Raw genomic sequence first — 9,954 nt, forward strand, 5'->3', positions numbered from 1 at the left:
AAAATTAGGCATGCACAAGGGTTCAAAATAGACAAGAGAATTATTGATTGTGATGTGTGAAATATTCAGATATTTGGTTTGGATGTTGTCATCTTTGTTATTGTCTATTTTGAACCCTTGTGCATGCCCAATTTTGAAGAAAATACAAGTGAAATACGTTTTACATAAGTCAACATGAAGCAATGCCGTGAGCTAAATATCCCTGGTAACCTTTTGATAACAACCTTTTTGCTCTCACAGCAGAAATGACGCCATGCCTCACAACACTCTGCTCACCCACAAAAGTAACCACAAGTAATCCAGGACGATGGAAAGTAACTATTTTCCCGTAGCAAACTATATTGGCATGATTATAATGCAACCAATATGTGCCCAAAATCAACAATATCTAACGAGATAAGGTTAGCTGGCATAACTATATCCCCCACCATCACTGGACATCTTGGATATACACAATCAACATAACATCTCTCCCCTCTAGGCATAGCAAACTCTAAATCATACCTTAGAGGTGTAGGTTGAGGTTGCATCACTTGAGCAAATGTATGAGAAATGACAAAATGCGTAGCACCACAATCAATGAAAACTCTAGCAAAGTGACCAAGAATGTTTAACGTACCTATGATCAAGTCTGGATGATTCTAAGCATCCTACAGAGAAATATTGTTAATACGTCCCTGGGCTTGTTGTCGTCCCCCACGACTTCTACGAGCTTCATTATTTCGCCCCTGTACACCACGACCTTGACTTGATTGACCAGGTTACCTCGAAGATCCTGCACTACGGGAAACAATCTCCACTTGTCGGGGTTGTCCTCCTTGGTACCACTGAGATCGACCAGCTGGAATGGGAAGATATGGCGTATAACCTCCAAAATACTGAGGATACCCACTCTGATAATAAGGATCTTGGGAATACTGATACTGCCTTGAAGCATAAGGAACGGCATCACCCTAATAATGGTAGCACCACCACGACCCATATGACCATAACTACGAGACCCTGGAACTTGGTGGATCGGTGCTGGTGGTGGCAAGGAAGACTAATGGGGCCTCTACTGATTCTGAGGATAATTTATAGCTCTATGCCCTATTTGACCGCAAGTAAAACATCCACTCCTATACTCCCCAAAATGTCTATTGTTACATCTGCGGCACAACGGAGCCCTTCCTTTACTAAGCATCCCCCTGTATCTGGAATCTAGGAGCCCTAGAAAATCTACCACCTCTTCTCTGACCAATGGCACTAAAACCCCCACTAGAAGAACTGGAACTAGCTCCACTACGCTTAAAGCTCTGAGTCTTGCGAGGTCCTTGAGATGAGTGTCCTTTACCTTTATCATCTCCCTTCTGATTGCCGTCATTTTCTTCTTCCTCTTCACTCTCACTAGGCATATTCTCTGAATCCTCAATCCTCAACAAAATCTCATAGAACTCCTAGTAAGAAGCACAAGGAGTAGTGGTCGCCATAGAACGCCACTTCTTCTTAGTACCCAATCTGAAACGACGAAGCATCTCAATTGGATTTGTAGCAACATCCGAATGATAACGAGACAAGTCAGTGAATCTCCTATAATACTCATTTGCCGTCATCTTCCCCTGTCTCAATTGAGTAAATTCTTGCTTCTTGCGATCAATATACTCAGGGGGAATAAACCTTTTCTGAAACAACTGTTTAAACACTTCCCAGTCAACAATTTCCTTTGGGGTTAAATTATAAGCCTTATATTCCTACCAGGATGCTGGTTCTTTACCTAAGAACCATGTAGTCGTCTCTACCCACCTTTCAGAAGGAAGATTCCCTTAACTTTGCATCACTCAAAATGTCTTTTCAAGATGATCGAGCCATCGCTCTGCTCCTTCATGTCCTTCATGACCCTCAAACTTATCTAACTTTAAGTTATACATAGTCTCCAGGGGAGTCCTCTAAGGAGGGTGAAGCGAAGACTGAATCGCATAAGCTATAACTTCCCCTAACTGAGCTATATCGAGGAAACTAAGCTTAGCAAAACAATGTGGCTCTCTACAAGGCGGCATAGTTCTGAAAGAAGACACCAAATAATTAGAATATTCACAAAATATGCAGGACTGCTAAACCTAGGCTCTGATACCAAACTGACACACCCTGACTGAAATCAAGGCGTGCTGGCCGTCACGTGAAGGTGACGTAGCCATGTGCACAGTGTGGAAGCAATATTAATATAAGAAATGCAAATAAATAAATAAAAGCAACTAACTAGAGCACTAGATAAGATAAGGTGCAAGACGAAATAAGTGTAATTCACAACCAGAGCATAAGTAGCCTAAGTGCAGTCCAGCAGGACAATACTAATTATACAACACCAAAGGTAATCCTACAATGGTGATAATCTGTCAGAGCTGCCATGGATTCCTTGCAAGCCACCAAAAAGCACTCCAAACTAGAACCTGGAGGGGCGCAAAACAAAAATTCTGAGTGGGCAAAAACAAAGCTTTTCAAAACCATTTCAGTTATCAAAGATAGTAATCCCTCGCCGTAAAACCTGTATAATTTCCCAGAGAATAGAGTACATATATGTACCACAACTATGCTCAGAATAGCAAAATTCACAAATATGCCATGTCGAATATCTCAGCATAAAAATATGTAAGCCAAGCGATATAAATCAATGCAAACGATATGTCAACCAGAGTCACCTAACGTGACCTATACGGCTGAATCTAGAGCTCATTCATCTAGCCGAAGTCACCTAACGTGACCTGTACGGCTCAAATCCACATCTCAACAAATATACCTGCACACGAGTTGGAACCATCTAAAGTGGTCTATACAACAGGACTGGTGTAAATAAATACGCTCAAGTGCTACGATCACGTGAAGACTGTGCGACTGATCGCTGGTCACCTACGAGTCAGAACCACCTATTGTGGTCTGTACGACAGGACAGTGCACCTAACTTGGATCCAAGGTGAGCATATGGTGCAAGAGGTGAGCATCACGGAACGATTGTGCCCTAACCACGAGCGGGAGCACTAACACCGGGGTGCAAGTTTATGAGCACTCAACACATCTCACATAATCATCAATTCACATAAACAATCTACAACTCACATGGTACTTACCTGTGCGCCCACCACGTCAAATCACAATATGCACATATCATACAAATTCATAGTCTAAGCATAAATCAATAGGCATGGCATTTCAAACATAATTTCATTTAAATCGATTTTCTGGGTAAAATTTCAAGTATATAGGTATATACGGAAAACCAAAAGCCCATTCACTGGTATGTGGAAGGGTCGTAGCCCACAAGCCTCGATTGATTGCGCTCGTCCTGAGGATAGGTCTCACCTATATGCGAAACAACTATATAAACGTTAATTTAAAGCACATAAACGAAACTAGCTAATAACTTCTCATACATTGCTCAAATGGGGCGCTTGAATATACCAACGTGATCTACTCAACACCACGAACATACCCATATTTTTAGAAAATTTTTCCGACCAACCACGCGCCGCCACGCGCAGGCACGTGGCTGGCACATGTACGGAAACCCTAACGGAGTTAGGGAATATTCCGTCCAAAAATGGAATATACCATTAAATATACCTGACGCCGTTAGTAACTCCGTTAGTATATTCCGTCAAAGTTGACAGAATATTCTTCGTCTTCTCCAGTGATCCTCGCCAAAGCCGCTGCCGGTCGCTGTCTGCATCGTCGAAAACTGGAAAAACTTAGAACTTCAATATCTTCTTCATTGCTCAACCAAAATTCATGAAAATTTCACCAAAATGAAGCTTACAACGAGTAGAACAAAACCTTACCACTTTTAGGACTTAAATCCAATGGGATCTCACCGAAGAAACCTCGAACACTCCGACAACCTCTGCAACTCGATCAACTCGAGCTTCCTGACGTCCAAAACACTTCAAAATTACTCCCCAAGCTTCGTGGAGACATCCTAAAGCTCCCTAGAACCTTAAAACTCGAAGAAAAGTCCACGATCACGACTGCATGAACAGTAACCCAAAACTGGGTTATCTGGCTTCCGGGTTCTACGAACTCTCACGTCAAACTAATGGTTGAGCTCCTGAGTTCACAAAGAACACAAAAGCAACCTCCTCAAGGTTGATCCGTCTAAGATGAAGCTAGTTTGAAGAGTGACCGTACAACTTGTACGGACAACAAATGAAATCTAAGAGAATGAGAGATAGAGGGTCAACGAAGAGGTTTGGGTGTATGTGTGTGGTCCTATTGGGTCACCAACCAAAAGCAAAAGAAAATAAAACCTAAGTCCTAACTAGTTCCAAAAGTATAGGACAATTAGGAATTGGACAACAACCAAAAACATATTACACACAACACATCTCAACGTCCAAGGGCAATTAAGTCATTTCCTTACTCTCGAGGACAAAATAATATACACCTTCGGGACGGGCTATCACAACAACATAATTTTAACATAGTTTAATTAATTTTATATTTTAAAAAAAAATAAAACGAAGGGGAGTAGTGCAGAGGCTGAATCTACAATTTCTGCAGTTCTGCCTCTGCAACTAATGAATCTAGATTATAAACTTAACTTTCAGACGAATGATTTTGCGCGACGAACATTGTGTTCGTCGCGCAAAGTGTACTTGCGCATGTTCATCACGCAAAGTGTATTTGTGCGACTAATATACCATTCGTCGTGCAAGTCTACATTTTTTTTCATTTACTTTATAATTTATTAATGTAAATAAGTTATGCGAGGAATACCAGTTTCATCGCGTAAAATGCATATTTTTAAATTTTTTTCTGCTTTCTTTTTATCTAATGTAAATTTTAGTTTAATCTACATAAAAAAACTCAAACCTAATTAAACATTACCAAATTAATTAACAAAACTAATTTATTATCCCAAATACATATTATAATTAATGTAAATATTAATAGTCATCCACATAACATAATTTTATTAATTAAAATCAAATATAAAGTGACACACCCCGACCGAGATCAGGGCATGCTGGCCGTCACTCGAAGGTGACGTAGCCATGTGCGCGTGCGGAAGCTAATTAAGAAGGTAATATAAAAGTACTAATAATTAAAAACCTAATAACGTACAAAGTACTAGTGTATGTGAGACACAATTCAGAGCAAGTCTACAACAGTCCAAAAGGAAAAGATACGACATATTTACACCCGAAGGTGACCCTACAATGGTGAGTGTCTGTCAGAAATGCCGGGACGCCCTCTGGGATAAACCACTGAACCTTCTAGACCACTAGAACCTGGAGGGGCGCAAAAACAAAAGCGTGAGTGGGCAAAAACAAAGTTCTTTGAAAACTCTTTAGCAAAATACATTCTAACCCCTCGCCGTAAAACCTGTATACTTCCCAGAAAATGAACATATATACGTATGTATAGATATGTCAATCATGCTCCACAATATGCCATTCATGCTCACAATATGCCATTCATGCTTGAGAATATGCCACAACAGAATCTCATGATCAAATATAAATGCTCAAGCGTAATTCACATCGAATATATATAATATGGCAGCCGGGAGTCACCTAACGTGACCTGTACGGCTGAATCTAGAGCTCCACTCTCAACTCAATAACTGAATCTGCACACGAGTCGGAACCACCTAACGTGGTCTGTACGACAGGCTGGGTGTAATATATATATGTATGCTCTAGTGCTACGATCACGTGAAGCTGGGCGATAAATCGCGGGTCACCTACAAGTCGGAACCACCTAATGTGGTCTGTACGACAGGCTTGCACCTATCTTGGATCCAAGGCGAGCATGCGGTGCTGGTGAACATACACGTGAAGGCTGTGCCCTGGCCCTGGGCGGGAGCACTAACACCGGGGGTGCAGATTATGAGCTCTCTAAACCTCTCAAACTACCATTGCATAATAAACAGGAATGCATAACCACATGAATACCGCTTACCTGGCACTTACCTGTGCGTCCACAGCACCAAATACGCATTTATATATATGTATGCCACTACTAATACATGCGATGATGCGTAAACAATATTCAAATTATGCATGGCATAAAACATATAACCTTTTCTATTTAATTTCTGGGAATTAATATGTATATAGGTATATACGGAAAACAAAAGCCCACTCACTGGTAATTAGAAGGGTCGTAGTCCCCCTGCCTCGAGTGCGTACGCTCGTCCTCGGAAAACGAATCACCTATACGCGACAAAGTTACGAAAACATTAATTTAAAAGCACCTAAACAACTTCTCGTAATAACTTCTCATACATTGCTCAAATTGGACAAATGAATATACCAACGTGACCTACACAACCTCAGGATCACGCCCATATTTTTAGAAAAATTTTTGGACCACGCACGCGCCCCCACGCGCCGGCCAAGGCACGGACCTACGCGCCCCCCACGCGCGGCCACGTGCCAGGCACACTGACGGTGTCAACAGACGCCGTCAGGAATATTCCGTTAACTGACGGAATATTCCGTCAAATCTAACCGGATTCCGTCACTGCCGTTAGGAATATTCCGTTAGACTTAACGGAATATTCTCCTTTCTTCTCCGGCGAGACTCCGGCGCCGGCGACGGCGCCGGAAAACTGGGTAATTTTCAAACTAAGTTTTCTCCTTCGTTTTTCAACCATTTTTCACGTTCTTTATACCAAAATGAAGCTTAGGACTAGTAGAACAACGTTAGACTAGTTTTAAGGCCTAAAAATCACACGATCATACCTGCAACAACGATCAAAGTTCGGCCAACTTTGAACCTAGCCTTCCCAACGTCCAAATTCACCCAACGAACCACTCCGAGGCTCCTTGGGACCTCACAAACACATCTACAAGCTTAGAAATTCCAAAAACACACTAGTTTAGGTTTGCATGAACAGTGCAATAATTCGGCCATTGTTGAAACGACGTGAAAACGTTCGAATTCTTACCTGGAATTGGTATGGTTGTGCTCCTCACAACCTCACGAGTTCAATGGTGTAATTGGTTTCTTGATTGGTGAAGGTTTTGAGTGTGTTTGTGTGTAAAACCGTATGTTGAAGAAGAAGAAGAAGAGAGGAACTCGGGGAGAGAGAGAGACTGAGAGAGAGAGAAGAGACAGAGTGAGGGAATGAGGGAGGGAATCCCGGAAAGTGAGGGTGATGTGTGAGTGTGTGTGTGGTCCTACAACACCACACTACACAACACTTAACGTACACAAACAAATTAGGGTAAAATTGTAATTTCAATGTACGTTTTAAAAATCCCGGGACGGGATGTTACAACCTACCCACCTTAATAGAATTTCGTCCCGAAATTCAAAACAACCACATATAACCCCTAGTGATCGAAAAACAATCTAGGATACAAATCCCTCATCCTATTTTCGGTCTCCCATGTCGCTTCTTCAACCGAGTGATTCCTCCACAAAACTTTCACCAAATTCACCGTTTTGTTCCTCAGAACCTTTTCTTTCCAATCTAAGATCGTTAACGGTTCCTCGTCGTACGTCAAATCTGGATTTATCTCTAACGGTTGAGGAGGTATCACGTGCAATGGATCAGCAACGTAATGTCGGAGCATAGACACGTGAAAAACGTTATGCACTTTAGCCAACTCCGGAGGCAACTCCAACCTGTAAGCTACCTCACCAACTCTTTCTGTGACTATGTACGGTCCGATGTACCTGGGACTTAACTTCCCCTTCTTTCCAAACCGCACAACACCTCTCCACGGTGAAAGCTTCAGAAACACCCAATCTCCGACCTCATACGTTCTGTCCGTAGCATGTCGATCTGCTAAACTTTTCTGCTTGTCCTGAGCTGCTTTCAGGTTAGACCTAATTACCTGAACATTTTGAGTAGTCTCCTCGACAATCTCCGGACCTACTAAGACTCTTTCGCCAACTTCTGACCAACATAACGGAGTGCGACAAGATCTACCATACAAAGCCTCAAATGGCGCCATGCCAATGCTCGAATGGAAACTGTTGTTGTAAGCAAATTCCATCAAATCTAACCGCTGGTGCCAAGCATCGCTGAATTGTAACACCGATGCTCGCAGCATATCTTCCAAGGTCTGAATAGTTCTCTCAGACTGTCCGTCCGTCTGTGGATGATATGCCGTACTGTAAAGTAGTCTCGTACCCAAAGCTTCTTGAAAAGCTACCCAAAACTTCGATGTGAATCGTGGATCACGATCTGAGACGATACTTACAGGGACACCATGGTACTTCACAACCTTTGAGATAAACAATTCCGCTAACCGGCTCAAAGAATACTTCTCTCTTACTGGAATGAAATGTGCCGACTTAGTGAGCCGATCAACGATCACCCAAATGCCATCAAAGCCATTATGTGTACGTGGCAACTTGTACACAAAATCCATAGTGATATTTTCCCATTTCCACTCTGGAACGGGAAGCGGCTGCAACAATCCAAACGGCTTCTTTCTTTCTGCTTTAACCTGCTGACAAACAGCACAACTGCTCACATACTCAGCTATCTCCCTTTTTATACCCGGCCAATAGTAAAATGGTCGAATGGTATGATACATTTTAGTTGCCCCTGGGTGCATGGCATAAGCCGAGATATGTGCTTCATCTAGAATTTCCTTCTTCAAATCCACATTACTAGGCACGAACATTCTACCCTCTAACATCAACATGCCATCAGAATCACGAACTCTGAGATCTCGCCTCCTTCCTTGATCTCGAGCTCGAATTAGTTCTTGAATCTGTTCATCAGCTACCTGAGCTTCAAGCACCCGATCAACTAAGATTGGTCTAACTTGAAAATTAGCAAGTAATGCCACTTCTCGATCTTCTGCTTCTAACCTTACTCCCGTAGCACGCAAGTCCACCAAAAGAGGAATACGACTAGCGTACAACGCATTGATACGGCCATGTGACTTTCTGCTAAGTGCATCAGCCACCACGTTCGCACGACCAGGGTGATAATCAATCGTGCAATCGTAATCGCTGAGCAACTCCAACCACCTCCGTTGACGAAGATTAAGTTCCTTCTGGGTGAAGAGATACTGAAGACTTTTGTGATCTGTGAAGATCCTACACTTCTCTCCGTAAAGATAGTGTCTCCACAACTTCAACGCAAAGATGATAGCAGCCAACTCCAAATCATGTGTAGGGTAATTCATCTCATGGGTTTTCAACTGCCGCGAAGCATAAGCAATCACCCTACCATGCTGCATCAATACACATCCCAGACCATTCAAGGAAGCATCGCTATAAACCTCGAAATCACCACTATCGTCCGGGAGTGCCAAAACAGGTGCATGAGTGAGACAATGCTTCAATTGCTGGAAACTCTGCTCACACTTATCATTCCACTCAAACTTAACATCTTTCCTTGTTAACCTCGTCAGTGGCAAGGCAATCAACGAAAAATCCTTAACGAATCTCCGATAATATCCTGCCAAACCAATGAAACTTCTCACCTCAGTGACGGTTCGTGGTTGCTCCCAACTCTTCACAGCTGCAACCTTCTGAGGATCAACAAGAATACCTTGAGCAGAAATGATGTGTCCCAAAAATGCGACTTGATCTAACCAGAACTGGCACTTGCTAAACTTAGCATACAATTGGTGTTCCCTTAACCTCTTCAACACTAAAGTAAGATGTCGAACATGCTCTGCTTTGGACTTAGAATACACCAGAATATCGTCAATGAAGACAATAACAAATCTATCCAGGTAAGGCTGGAATACCCGGTTCATTAAATCCATAAAAGCTGCTGGTGCATTTGTTAATCCAAACGGCATAACCAGAAACTCGTAATGACCGTAACGAGTCCTGAACGCCGTCTTAGGAACATCATCCCTACTAATCTTCAGCTGATAGTACCCAGACCTCAAGTCTATCTTAGAAAATACACAAGCACCTCTCAGCTGATCAAACAAATCGTCGATACGAGGCAATGGATAACGGTTTTTAATCGTCACCCGATTCAATTGCCTGTAGTCGATA

The 9,954-nt window shown here is 42.4% G+C and overlaps 1 pseudogene; it reads right to left on the bottom strand.

Moving 5' to 3' along the window:
• Positions 1-1,054: 1,054 nt before the first annotated feature.
• Positions 1,055-1,907, bottom strand: LOC148690093 (uncharacterized; annotated as a pseudogene).
• Positions 1,908-9,954: the final 8,047 nt, after the last annotated feature.

The sequence above is a fragment of the Pyrus communis genome, chromosome 16 (genome assembly GCF_041283825.1).
Source record: "Pyrus communis isolate YQ-2024b chromosome 16, ASM4128382v1, whole genome shotgun sequence".
Lineage (NCBI taxonomy): Eukaryota > Viridiplantae > Streptophyta > Magnoliopsida > Rosales > Rosaceae > Pyrus > Pyrus communis.